Source organism: Amblyraja radiata, chromosome 1 (genome assembly GCF_010909765.2).
Source record: "Amblyraja radiata isolate CabotCenter1 chromosome 1, sAmbRad1.1.pri, whole genome shotgun sequence".
NCBI lineage: Eukaryota > Metazoa > Chordata > Chondrichthyes > Rajiformes > Rajidae > Amblyraja > Amblyraja radiata.
Window position 1 is genome coordinate 190,150,736 of NC_045956.1, and position 13,993 is coordinate 190,164,728.

Here is a 13,993-nt window from a genome sequence, read left to right on the forward strand (position 1 = left end):
CAGTGCAAAAACCCCGCGCCGGTGCAATGGGCGGGGAGCTGGAGAGGGGAGGGAAGGGGTCACACACATGGCCGGGAAGCAGAGGGGTGTAGGTGGGGTGAAACTGAAGGGAGCGACAATCTGCTGCTGCCTGCCCGCTGAGTTAAAAAGTTCCCACGCAAGACTCACGATGCACTGTGTATCGTGAGTCTACCGTGGGAACTTTTTAACTCAGCGGGCAGGCAGCAGCAGATTGTCAATTATTAACCCTCACCTTCTCTTTTACGAATGGGGATTTAGTTCCCCTTTCTTCGAGGACCGACCGGAGGTTCCGCTGTCACCTCTGCGGGCCGCCCTCGGTGAACGTCTTCAAGGACCTTTCTTCAAGGACCGAAAAAATGTCCGCTATTCGGAGCTTTTCGTTATTTGGAATTTCGGATAAAAGGTTGTGCACCTGTACATATATATCACACATATATATATATATGCATATAACGGGGTTATAATATATAAATATTATAAATAAAAATGGCTTATGTACATCAAGAGAAAGGCTCATGTACATCATGAGTTGCTTTAAATCAAAGTTGCTTCTGATCCATGAGGAACTTTGAAATCTATTTATAGGTACACAAAAATGCTGGAGAAACTCAGCGGGTGCAGCAGCATCTATGGAGCAAAGGAAATAGGCAACGTTTTGGGCCGGAACCCTTCTTCAGACTGATGGGGGGTGGGGCGGGGAGAAGAAAGGAAAAAGGAGGAGGAGCCCGAAGGATGAGGGATGGGAGGAGACAGCCCGAGGGCTGAGGAAGTGGAAGAGACAGCAAGGACTAACAAAATTGGGAGAATTCAATGTTCATGCCCCCAGGATGCAGAATCCCCAAGCGGAATATGAGGTGTTGTTCCTCCAATTTCCGGTGTTGCTTGCTCTGGCCATGTAGGAGACCCAGGACAGAGAGGTCGGATACGGAGTGGGAGGGGGAGTTGAATTGCTGAGCCACTTTGAAATCTATTATCACTATCTTGCCTCTCACACACAGAAACACACACATACCGTTCCCCCACAACACTGATTAAACCAAAGATCATAGAATGCATATGGTCCAGAGACCTTTCATTGCGCATTGTCGCTCATTTTATAGTTTCCCTTTTTATTTATTTTTTTAAACGCGCCATTTATTATAAACAAAGATCATAATGGTCTATCATAGAAGGCTAAGTTAGACCAAGATAAACTCCTGTAAAATCCAATGGACTGACGTGGATTAAACTGCGAGAGGCATAACGGAGTCTTATTCCTAAAGTGGCGGAAGTTCCATTACGTGCCACACGTCAGTCCGTTGGATTTCGTAGGAGTGGTCTATCTTGCTCCTCTAGTATCTTTGGTGCACAGTAACTCTATTTTAAATTTTTAAATCAGGGGAGAGCACGAACGCAGTCCCCCACTACCACAAATTTTGCAGTTGAGTATCCCGCATTTGGGGACATCGCAGGCGTCAGCACACCCGAAGTGCAATGGGATAGCCTCGTCCAGGGAGAACTTTTTTTTTTTTTTAATTTCAAAATAGACTTTATTCAAGTAATAAATATATACAATGCATGAACCGTGCGAAAAATTCATCCGCCATTTTCGGAGGCTACACAAATTGTTCAATACAGTTTATACATTTTTCCAGTTCCATAAAACTGTCCCCCACCCGTGCCACTCATGTGGCCCCTGGCCAAGTAATAAATATATACAATGCATGAACCGTGCGAAAAATTCATCAGACATTTTCGGCGGCTATACTAATTGTTCAATACAGTTTATACATTTTTCAAATTCCACGAAACTGTCCCCCACCCGTGCCACACATGTGGCCCCCTGGCATGGGATACCTTCCCTTATTTCGAGGGGTGTCTCCACCAAACCGTGCCCCCCATGTCCAGCAGCGGAAGGATCCTAGACTGTGGCCCTCCCCCACCGAGCCTTGGCGTTGGCTGCACCGAGCTTCACTGAGTCCCTCAGCACGTACTCTTGCAGTCTGCAGTGGGCCATTGTCTTCAGTGTCTCCTCATGCCCACCGCTTCAGTGAATTGCTTCAGCTTTCCTGGGCTCAGGTACCCGGCATCCTCAACAGGGTGGGTTTCCTGTGGCGTAACCCAAGATGTCTTTGGAGGGGGTCTGCTCGTTCCACTCCCTTCTGGGTGCGCCGCTTCCTCCGTCTCCTGTTGCTGGGGTACATTGGCAGATTCACTGCTACCGGTTGCCTGGAGCTGGGGCCCATCGGCCGCTACAATACTCCCGGTATCCCTGAGCTGGGCACCATCGGCCGCTGCGATGCTCCAGGTATCCCGGAGCTGGGCACCATCGGCCGCTGCAATGCTCCCGTATCCTGGGGCTGGAGCCCCTCGGCCACTGCTCTGCTCTCGGTCTCCTGGGTCTTGGGGATGATCGGTGTGGCCTTTCTCTTTTCCTCCCCGGTTTTCTTCCTTTGCCTCCTTCGTTGGAACTTCACGGTCGCCTTATTCTCCGACGAGGAGAGGTTGCTGCCTTCTGTCAGGGAGAGAGATCTTTTTTTGGAGTTATTTCTGGACTTACCAGCCCCTTCCGGCCTCTGCTCTTTGGGCTGAACCCTCTGGTGTTTCCTATACGTCACCATCGTCCATTTCTCCTGCTGTTCCCCCTCCTCCATCAACTCTCCCTCCTGGGCAAGGTGCTGGGGGTCTCCTTCTGGCGCTTGGGGGCTCCAGGTGGTTGGGCAGTCCTCATCCCTGTTCCCCCTTTCTGCTGGGGTCTTGGCAGTGGTGGGGGGTGTCTCACCCACCCTGGGGGTGCTGGCAGCAGCCCCTCTTGTCGCCTGTGCATAGGTGTAGGCTCTTTTAGGGCAAGGCCTGTAAAGGTGGCCTGCCTCCCCACACAGGTTGCAGTTCTTGCTGGCCTGACAGTCCTTTGTCTCATGGCCCTCCGTCTTGCAGTTCTTGCAGACAACTGCAGTGCATTGGGCCATCACATGCCCAGGCTTGTTGCATTTCCTGCACAGCCTGGGTTGCTCCCCGTAGCTCATATTTCCTCGGGTTTTCTCCAATCGCGAAAACCGAAGGAGGGTGGAGGATTGCTCCGTCCTTGTCCACCCTCACCTTTACCTTCACTTGCCACTTGCTCGTCCAAATCCCATGCAAGTCCTTCACGTCCACGCAGCTCCCTGTTCCTTCGACGTAGCGAGCAAGGAAGGTGAGGACATCCACTACGGGCACATGTGGGTTGAACATGTGCACCGTGATCATCCTTTCCTTCTGGTTGGGGAGGGTGAAGAGCGGCTGCACTTTCAGCAACAACTGCGGAGCTTCATTCCCCTTCTCTCGGAAGTCTTCCATCAACGTTTGCCATCCCGTCAGATACTTGAAGGTAATAACAAATTGGTTACAGCCACCCGACAACCAAAATTCATTTTGTGAACACAAACTTGTTAAAAAGGCGAGGCAAACAATTGCCAACTGTTGCAACGATTTTAAAAGCCAAGGCGAGGCAAACAATTGGGTTGCAGCCACCTGACAATCTAAATTCATTTTGTGAACACAAACTTGTTAAAAAGGTGAGGCAAACAATTGGACAGCAGCCACACGACAGCCAAATTTCATTTTGTGAACACAAAGTTATTAAAAAGGCGAGGCAAACAATTGGGCAGCAGTCACCCGACACCCAGAATTTGTTTTGTGAACACAAACTTGTTAAAAAGGCGAGGCAAACGATTGGGCAGCAGCCACTCGACAACCAAAAATCATTTTGTGAACACAAACTTGTTAAAAAGGCGAGGCAAACAATTGGGTGGTAGCCACCTTACAGCCGCATCGAGGGGACTCACCATGGAGTGACATGCGTTCAGTGTTATTCGCAGCTCAGAGAGCCGTGACCATCTCGCTTCCTGGGTCTGGCAGAGACTGAGGGATTGCACTTCCGGATTTTATGGTCCCTCCCCGCTGCCGCCAAGTCAAGTCAAGTTTATTCGTCACATACACATACGAGATGTGCAGTGAAATGAAAGCGGGGGCAGCAGAGAGAATGTGAATTTTTTTTTAAACATTAATATCTCTCTGATTTTTCATCGATGAGAAAAATCCTCCGGTCCCGAAAGCGGAGGGTGGCTCTGAGCGAGGTGGCCAAAAATGACGGCCGTAGGTGGTGGCGTTTTCTCGGAAATCGCAGCACAGTGGGCCAAAAGCGGTCAAGATCAGACTTTTAGTAATATAGATATCTACGGGGCTATAATATATAAATATAGGCAAATATATTTGCCTTTATGGCTTATGCACATCATGAGTTGCTTTAAATCAAAGTTGTTTCTGATCCATGAGGATCTTTGAAATCTATTATCTCTATCTTGCCATTCACACACAGAAGCACACACACACACCGTTCTCCCACAACACTGATTAAACCAAAGATCATAGAATACATATGGTCCAGAGACCTTTCATTGCGCATTGTCGCTCATTTTATTACCATATATAACCATATAACAATTACAACACGGAAACAGGCCATCTCGGCTCTACAAGTCCGTGCTGAACAACCGAATAAGCAGTTACCCTTTTATTTTTTTAAAGCACCTTATTTATTATAAACAAAGATCATAATGGTCTAAGATAGACCAAGATAAATTCCTGCAAAATCCTATGGACTGATGTGGATTAAACTGCGAGAGGCATAACGGAGTCTTATTCCTAAAGTGGCGGAAGTACCATTACGTGCCACAAGTCAGTCCATTGGATTTCGTAGGAGTGGTCTATCTTGCTCCTCTAGTATCTTTGGTGCACAGTAACTCTATTTTTCATTTGTAAATCAGGGGAGAGCGCGAACGCAGTCCCCCACTACCACAAATTTTGCAGTCGAGTATCCCGCATTTGGGGACATCGCAGGCGTCAGCACACCCGAAGTGCAATGGGATAGCCTCGTCCTGGGAGAACCACCTTGGTGATCATGGTGTCTCCCCTGCCAGGTAAGTATGCTAGAATATTGTCGCTCTCTCCCAACCAACCTCTACCATTACTCTTTCAAGTCAGTACGAGCCAAAGTTTTAACATCTTATATTGCACTTGATTGCCGAAAACAGAAAAAAGGGCATATTTTCGCCTTTCATTTGTCGTTTTGCCTCTGATCTTTTTCACATTTGCCCGCTTTTCCCTGCTACTCGCTTCATTTGCATTTCTTCCTTAAAAGGAAGCAGCCTTTGCCAAATTGCCGCCGACTTGCAGATACTGAGCATCGCCTCTGGGTGGCAGTCTGCTCCACCGCCAGCGTTTCATTCACCGGTTAGATACAAATGCTGGAGTAACAATTTAGCTGATTGTCAGGCAGCATCTCTGGGGGGAACGAATAGGCGACGTTTCAGGGCGAGACCCTTTGTTCCACAGATGCTGCCTCACCCACTGAGTTTCTCCACCATTTTTGTCTACCTTCGATTTTCCAGCATCTGCAGTTCCTTCATATACAAAATGCTGGAGTAACTTTGCTGGTCAGGCAGCATCTCTGGAGAGAAGGAATAGGCGACGTTTCGGATCGAGACCCTTCTTCAGACTGAAAGTAACTGCGGAAGGCAGAAAGGGTGGAGATGGAAAGCAAAGAGCTCCTCTATAAACTTTGATGGAAATGTGATTAGTGGTGGGCAAACCTTAGGAGATGACGGAACTGTTGGAGGCTAATATATTGGATGAGGAGACGAAGGGGGGGGGGGGGTGGGGGGTGAGTGAAAGGTGAGGACAAGAGGTACTATGTCCTTGTTGCATCTGGGGGGAGGGACTGCGAACATTGAATTCTCTCATTTATAACTCAAAATGACTCAAGTGTGTTTTATTGTCATGTGTCCCAGATAGGACAATTAAATTCTTACTTGCTGCAGCACAACAGAATATTGTAAACAAAGTACATAACGGGAGAAGAAAAAAAGTTCAGAGTGCAATTATACACATGCGCAAAAATATAGTGCAATATTTTATTTTTATTTTCAAAATAGACTTTATTCGTGAAATAAATATATACAATACATGATCTTTACAAGACTCCATCCAACATTCTCGGAGGCTATACGTACATATAATAGTTTCCCCAAATCACAAATATAGTACAATAATAATAATAATAATCTGTTGCAGTTCAGAACTTATTTGTTGTCGTGTTTAATCGCAACAATGAGCTTGATAGTCCCCTTTCAACGTAAGGGAGTCATAGTTACTCCCGCCTAGAAGGAGAAGTGACTTCTAAGTACACTTCCCCCTCTACCCTACACCCCCCAACCCCCCCCCCCCCCTCCTTTCTGGTTTTACCAGTTCCACAGTTCTCCACAATTGTTTGTCTCTTGAGATCACACCTTCCTGAACCAACAATGGGACCTGCCAGACAGCTTGCAGTCTGAGGTGATTTAATTGATTCTGGTCTCCTAGCCTTTTCTCACCCTCAGCTCTTCACCTGGAGGCAGACAGACCCCCCCCCCCCCCCCCCCCGCAACCCACCTGCCAGACATAGAAACATAGAAAATAGGTGCAGGAGTAGGCCATTCGGCCCTTCGAGCCTGCAACGCCATTCAATATGATCATGGCTGATCATCCAATTCAGTATACTGTACCTACCTTCTCTCCATACCCCCTGATTCCTTTAGCCACAAGGGCCACATCTAACTCCCTCTTAAATATAGCCAATGAACTGGCCTCAACTACCTTCTGTGGCAGAGTCGTGTTCTAAAGTCGGTATACCCGGTCGTGTTCTAAAAATCTGTGCGGACCAACTGGCTGGAGTTTTTACGGACATTTTCAACCTGTCACTATTGAGGTCTGAGGGTCCCACCTGTTTCAAAAGGGCATCATTTATACCAGTGCCCAAGAAGAGTAAGGTGACGTGCCTCAATGACTACCGACCTGTGGCACTAACGCCTGTGGTGATGAAGTGCTTCGAGAGGTAGATCATGGCGAAAATCAACTCCTACCTCGACAAAAACCTGGACCCACTGCAGTTTGCTTACCACCACAACAGATCAACGGTGGATGCGATCTCGCTGGCCCTCCACTCCACTCTGGACCACTTGGACAACAAAAACTCATATGTCAGGCTGTTATTCATTGATTACAGCTCGGCATTTAACACAATCATCCCCTCCAAACTGGTTACCAAACTCGCAGAACTGGGTCTCTGCGCATCCCTCTGCAATTGAATCCTCGACTTCCTCATCCACAGACCACAGTCTGTTCGTATTGGTGGAAATGTGTCAGACTCGATAACAATCAGCACGGGAGCACCTCAAGGCTGCGCGCTCAGCCCCCTGCTGTACTCACTCTATACTAATGACTGCGTAGCCGGTCATAGTGCGAACTCCATCATCAAGTTCGCTGACGACACCACTGTTGAGGGATGTATCACTGATGGGGATGAGTCAGAGTATAGAAGAGAGATTGAGCAACTGTCCATATGGTGCCAGCACAATAACCTGGCCCTCAACACCAGCAAAACAAAGGAACTGATTATAGACTTTGGAAGGAGTAGGATGGGGACGCACAGTCCCGTTTATATCAACGGGTCAATGGTTGAAAGGGTCAAGAGCTTCAAATTCCTGGGTGTGCACATCTCTGAAGATCTTTCCTGGTTCGAAAACACTGATGCAATTATCAAGAAAGCACATCAGCGCCTCTACTTCCTGAGAAGATTACGGAGAGTCGGTTTGTCAAGGAGGACTCTCTCTAACTTCTACAGGTGCACAGTAGAGAGCATGCTGACCGGTTGCATCGTGGCTTGGTTCGGCAACTTGAGCGTCCTGGAGTCCATCATCGGCTCTGACCTTCCTTCCATCGAGGGGATTTATCGAAGTCGCTGCCTCAAAAAGGCTGGCAGTATCATCAAAGACCCACACCATCCTGGCCACACACTCATCTCCCTGCTACCTTGAGGTAGAAGGTATAGGAGCCTGAAGACTGCAACGACCAGGTTCAGGAATAGCTACTTCCCCACAGCCATCAGGCTATTAAACCTGGCTCGGACAAAACATTAATTGTTATTTGCCATTATTTGTTATTTGCACTTTATCAGTTTATTTATTCATGTGTTTTGTAGTCAATGCCTATTATGTTCTGTGTGCTGAAGCAAAGCAAGAATTTTATTGTACTATCAGGGACACATGACAATAAACTTGAACTTGGACGAGTTCCAGAAATTCACCACTCTCTGTGTAAAAAAACGTTTTTCTCATCTCAGTCCTAAAGGATTTCCCCTTTATCCTTGACCTGGACTTCTAGCCTGTCCAATCCCTTAAGAATTTTGTAAGTTTCTATAAGATCCCCCCTCAATTTTCTAAATTCTAGCGAATACAAGCCGAGTCTATCCAGTCTTTCTTCATATGAAAGTCCTGACATCCCAGGAATCAGTCTGGTGAAGATTCTCTGTACTCCCTCAATGGCAAGAATGTCTTTCCTCAGATTTGGAGACCAAAACTGCACGCAATACTCCAGGTGTGGTCTCACCAAGACCCTGTACAACTGCAGTAGAACCTCCCTGCTCCTATACTCAAATACTCTTGCTATGAATGCCAACATACATAGAAACATAGAAACATAGAAGCATAGAAATTAGGTGCAGGAGTAGGCCATTCGGCCCTTCGAGCCTGCACCGCCATTCAATATGATCATGGCTGATCATCCAACTCAGTATCCCGTACCTGCCTTCTCTCCATACCCTCTGATCCCCTTAGCCACAAGGGCCACATCTAACTCCCTCTTAAATATAGCCAATTAACTGGCCTCGACTACCCTCTGTGGCAGAGAGTTCCAGAGATTCACCACTCTCTGTGTGAAAAAGTTTCTTCTCATCTCGGTTTTAAAGGATTTCCCCCTTATCCTTAAGCTGTGACCCCTTGTCCTGGACTTCCCCAACATCGGGAGCAATCTTCCTGCATCTAGCCTGTCCAACCCCTTAAGAATTTTGTAAGTTTCTATAAGATCCCCTCTCAATCTCCTAAATTCTAGAGAGTATAAACCAAGTCTATCCAGTCTTTCTTCATAAGACAGTCCTGACATCCCAGGAATCAGTCTGGTGAACCTTCTCTGCACTCCCTCTATATGGCAATAATGTCCTTCCTCAGATTTGGAGACCAAAACTGTACGCAATACTCCAGGTGTGGTCTCACCAAGACCATGTACAACTGCAGTAGAACCTCCCTGCTCCTATACTCAAATCCTTTTGCTATGAAAGCTAACATACCATTCGCTTTCTTCACTGCCTGCTGCACCTGCATGCCTACTTTCAATGACTGGTGTACCATGACACCCAGGTCTCGCTGCATCTCCCCTTTTCCTAATCGGCCACCATTTAGATAATAGTCTGCTTTCCTGTTTTTGCCACCAAAATGGATAACCTCACATTTATCCACATTATACTGCATCAGCCAAACATTTGCCCACTCACCCAGCCTATCCAAGTCACCTTGCAGTCTCCTAGCATCCTCCTCACAGCTAACCCTGCCCCCCAGCTTAGTGTCATCCGCAAATTTGGAGATATTGCCTTCAATTCCCTCATCCAGATCATTAATATATATTTTAAATAGCTGGGGTCCCAGCACTGAGCCTTGCGGTACCCCACTAGTCACTGCCTGCCATTGTGAAAAGGACCCGTTTACTCCTACTCTTTGCTTCCTGTTTGCCAGCCAGTTCTCTATCCACATCAATACTGAACCCCCAATGCCGTGTGCTTTAAGTTTGTATACTAATCTCTTATGTGGGACCTTGTCGAAAGCCTTCTGGAAGTCCAGATACACCACATCCACTGGTTCTCCCCTATCCACGCTACTAGTTACATCCTCGAAGAATTCTATAAGATTCGTCAGACATGATTTACCTTTTGTAAATCCATGCTGACTTTGTCCAATGATTTCACCACTTTCCAAATGTGCTGCTATCCCATCTTTAATTACTGACTCTAGCAGTTTCCCCACTACCGATGTTAGACTAACTGGTCTGTCATTCCCCGTTTTCTCTCTCCCTCCCTTCTTAAAAAGTGGGGTTACGTTTGCTACCCGCCAATCCTCAGGAACTACTCCAGAATCTAAAGAGTTTTGAAAGATTATTACTAATGCATCCACTATTTCTGGAGCTACTTCCTTAAGTACTCTGGGATGCAGCCTATCTGGCCCTGGGGATTTATCGGCCTTTAATCCATTCAATTTACCCAACACCACTTCCCGGCTAACCTGGATTTCACTCAATTCCTCCAACTCCTTTGACCCACGATCCCCTGCTATTTCCGGCAGATTATTTATGTCTTCCTTAGTGAAGACGGTACCAAAGTAGTTATTCAATTGGTCCGCCATATCCTTGTTCCCCATGATCAACTCACCTGTTTCTGACTGCAAGGGACCTACATTTGTTTTAACTAATCTCATTCTTTTCACATATCTATAAAAACTTTTGCAGTCAGTTTTTATGTTCCCTGCCAGTTTTCTTTCATAATCTATTTTTCCTTTCCTAATTAAGCCCTTTGTCCTCCTCTGCTGGTCTCTGAATTTCTCCCAGTCCTCCGGTATGCTGCTTTTTCTGGCTAATTTGTACGCATCATCCTTCGCTTTGATACTATCCCTGATTTCCCTTGTTATCCACGGATGCACTACCTTCCCTGATTTATTCTTTTGCCAAACTGGGATGAACAATTGTTGGAGTTCATCCATGCAGTCTTTAAATGTCTTCCATTGCATATCCACCGTCAACCCTTTTAGAATTAATTGCCAGTCAATCTTGGCCAATTCACGTCTCATACCCTCAAAGTTACCTTTCTTTAAGTTCAGAACCATTGTTTCTGAATTAACAATGTCACTCTCCATCCTAATGAAGAACTCATCCATATTATGGTCACTCTTGCCCAAGGGGGCACGTACAACAAGACTGTTAACTAACCCTTCCTCATTACTCAATACCCAGTCTAAAATAGCCTGCTCTCTCGTTGGTTCCTCTACATGTTGATTTAGATAACTATCCCGCATACATTCCAAGAAATCCTCTTCCTCAGCACCCCTGCCAATTTGATTCACCCAATCTATATGTAGATTGAAGTCACCCATTATAACTGTTTTGCCTTTGTCGCACGCATTTCTAATTTCCTGTTTGATACCATCTCCAACTTCACTACTACTGTTAGGTGGCCTGTACACAACACCCACCAGCGTTTTCTGCCCCTTAGTGTTTCGCAGCTCTACCCATACCGATTCCACATCCTCCAAACTAATGTCCTTCCTTTCCATTGCGTTAATCTCCTCTCTAATCAGCAACGCTACCCCACTTCCTTTTCCTTTCTCTCTATCCTTCCTGAATATTGAATATCCCTGGATGTTCAGCTCCCAGCCTTGGTCACCCTGGAGCCATGTCTCCGTGATCCCAACTATATCATAGTCATTAATAGCTATCTGCACATTCAACTCATCCACCTTATTACGAATGCTCCTTGCATTGAGACACAAAGCCTTCAGGCTTGTTTTTACAACACTCTTACCCCTTATACAATTATGTTGAAAAGTGGCCCTTTCTGATTTTTGTCCTGGATTTGTCTGCCTGCCACTTTTACTTTTCACCTTGCTACCTGTTGCTTCTACCCTCATTTTACACCCCTCTGTCTCTACGCTCACACATTTAAGAAACCCTTTCCCTTTAACTCCATCCTCCACTATCCCATTCGACGCCCCACCCCCCTTATTCAGTTTAAAACCACCCGTGTAGCAGTGGCAAACCTGCCTGCCAGAATGCTGGTCCCACACCTGTTAAGATGCAATCCGTCCGTTTTGTACAGTTCCCCCTTACCCCAAACAGATACCATTCACTTTCTTCACTGCCTGCTGCACCTGCATGCCTACTTTCAACGACTGGTGTTCCATGACCCACAGGTCTAGTTGCATCTCCCCTTTTCCTAATCGGCAACCATTTAGATAATAGTCTACTTTCCTGTTTTTGCCACAAAAGTGGATAACCGCACATTTATCCACATTATACTGCATCTGCCATGCATTTGCCCACTCACCCAGCCTATCCAAGTCACCGTGCAGTGCAGCCTCCTAGCATCCTCCTCACAGCTAACACTGCCCCCCAGCTTAATGTCATCCGCAAACTTGGAGATGTTGCATTCAATTCCCTCGTCCAAATCATCAATACATATTGATGTATTGGCGGGGCGACTCTCGTCAGCAGCTGCCTCTGCAGTCCGTCTGCGTTTTTATTATTTTATGTCTATGTTTTTATGTAGTTTTTGTTATTTTTTGTTGGGGTATGTGTGTGGGGGGTGGGGGTGGGGTGGGTAACTTTTAAATCTCTCCCTGCACGGGAGACCCGACCTTTTCTTTGTCGGGTCTCCGTTGTCGTTGGGGCTGCAACGAGGAGCGGCCTCCAACAGGAAGACCGGGGGCTCTGGTGCCGACTACTCACCTCACCGTCGCGGAGCTGGCCGAGTCCAGAGCGGGTGGAGCGGCGGTGGAGCGCTGCTGCGGCCCGACCTCCGGAGGTTCAGAGGCTGCAACTGCGGGTCTGGCGGACAGCGGCACCGGGAGCCCGCGGGTCCCTGGAGGGAGACCGCTTTTCAGGGTTCCCGCAACGGCGACTTCTCCCGCCCGAGTTGCGGGGTTGAAGAGCTCCTGGAGCGGGGCCTTGCACCATCGCCCCGCGCGGCTTGAAATGGCCGCAGGACTCTGCGAGCGCACGCCGGGGGCTCTAACATCAAGAACCCGGTGTGCGACCTTGCATCACCCGGCGTGGCTTTAATGGCCGCGGGACAATTCGCCATCGCCCGCCGGGGGCTTTGACTTTGACTCTGACATCGGGGGGGAGAGTGCAGTGGAGAGATAAGTTTTTTTGGCCTTCCATCACAGCAATGTGATGGATGTTTATGTAAATTATGTTGTGTCTTGGGTCTATTTGTTTGTAATGTATGGCTGCAGAAACGTCATTTCGTTTGGACCTCAAGGGGTCCAAATGACAAATAAATTGTATCGTATCGTATCGTAAACTAGACTAAGTGGGACCCGTTGGGTTCCAGCATCACACGGGAGGGCTGGTCACCAATGCAATATTCCACCTCTCCACCAATTCCAATATTGCACGCCAGTGGGGGTGGGGGGGGGGGTGGCTGTCTGTTGCACTAGCATGGGTGTTGCGGGCCGAAGGTACTGGTTTCCAGAGGGCTAGTATAGACATTGTGGGCCTAATGGATTCTTGGGCTGGCAGCCAACTGTTGCAACGATTTTAAAAGCCAAGGCGAGCCAAACAATTGGGCTGCAGCCATACCTAACAACCAAAATTCATTTTGTGAACACAAACTGTTTTTAAAAGGCGAGGCAAACAATTGGGCTGCAGCCAATTTACAGCCGCATCGAGGGGACTCACCGTGGAGTAGTCGTGCGTTCAGTGTGATTCGCAGCTTAGAGAACCGTGACCCTCTCGCTTCCTGGGTCTGGCAGAGTCTGAGTGAGGGACTACACTTCCCGGGTTTGATAGTCCCTCCCCGGCAGCAGAGAGAATGGCGAATTTTTTAAAAACATTAATATCTCTGATTTTTCATCGATGGGAAAAATCCTCCGGTCCCGGAAGGCGGAGAGGGGCTCTGAGCGAGGTGGCCTAAAATGACGGCCGTAGGTGGTGGCGTTCTCTCGGAAATCGCAGCACAGTGGGCCAAAAGCTGTCAAGATCAGACTTTCAGTAATATACTAGACCAAGTGCAGACCCGTTGGGTCTGTTCCCCCAACGTGCTGTTGTGGGGGGGAGGGGGAGCCGGCATGCAGCATCACACACACTAACTATCCCCCCCCCCCCGCACTCACGCTAATTACCCCCCTTGATATTATATTAATATATTAATTTGCTCCTTTTACCCCATAACCACCCTATCTACTGACGCATAGCTCCCAACTTGCAGTCTAGAGAGGGGGGGGGGGCAGGAAAGAGAGTTAGGGCAGAGAGAGAAGGGGCAGAGACAGAGACACAGAGAGAGGGGCAAGAGGGAGAGGGGGTGGAGAGGAGAAGAGGG

At 47.7% G+C, this 13,993-nt stretch overlaps 2 non-coding genes across 2 annotated transcripts; both read right to left on the bottom strand.

The window, feature by feature from the left end:
* Positions 1 to 1,396: 1,396 nt before the first annotated feature.
* LOC116983791 lies at positions 1,397 to 1,562 on the bottom strand. Its single transcript, XR_004414815.1, has one exon. It is a non-coding gene; the product is annotated as a U1 spliceosomal RNA (small nuclear RNA).
* A 3,240-nt stretch (positions 1,563 to 4,802) lies between these two features.
* Positions 4,803 to 4,966, bottom strand: LOC116983318. Its single transcript, XR_004414669.1, has one exon. It is a non-coding gene; the product is annotated as a U1 spliceosomal RNA (small nuclear RNA).
* Positions 4,967 to 13,993: the final 9,027 nt, after the last annotated feature.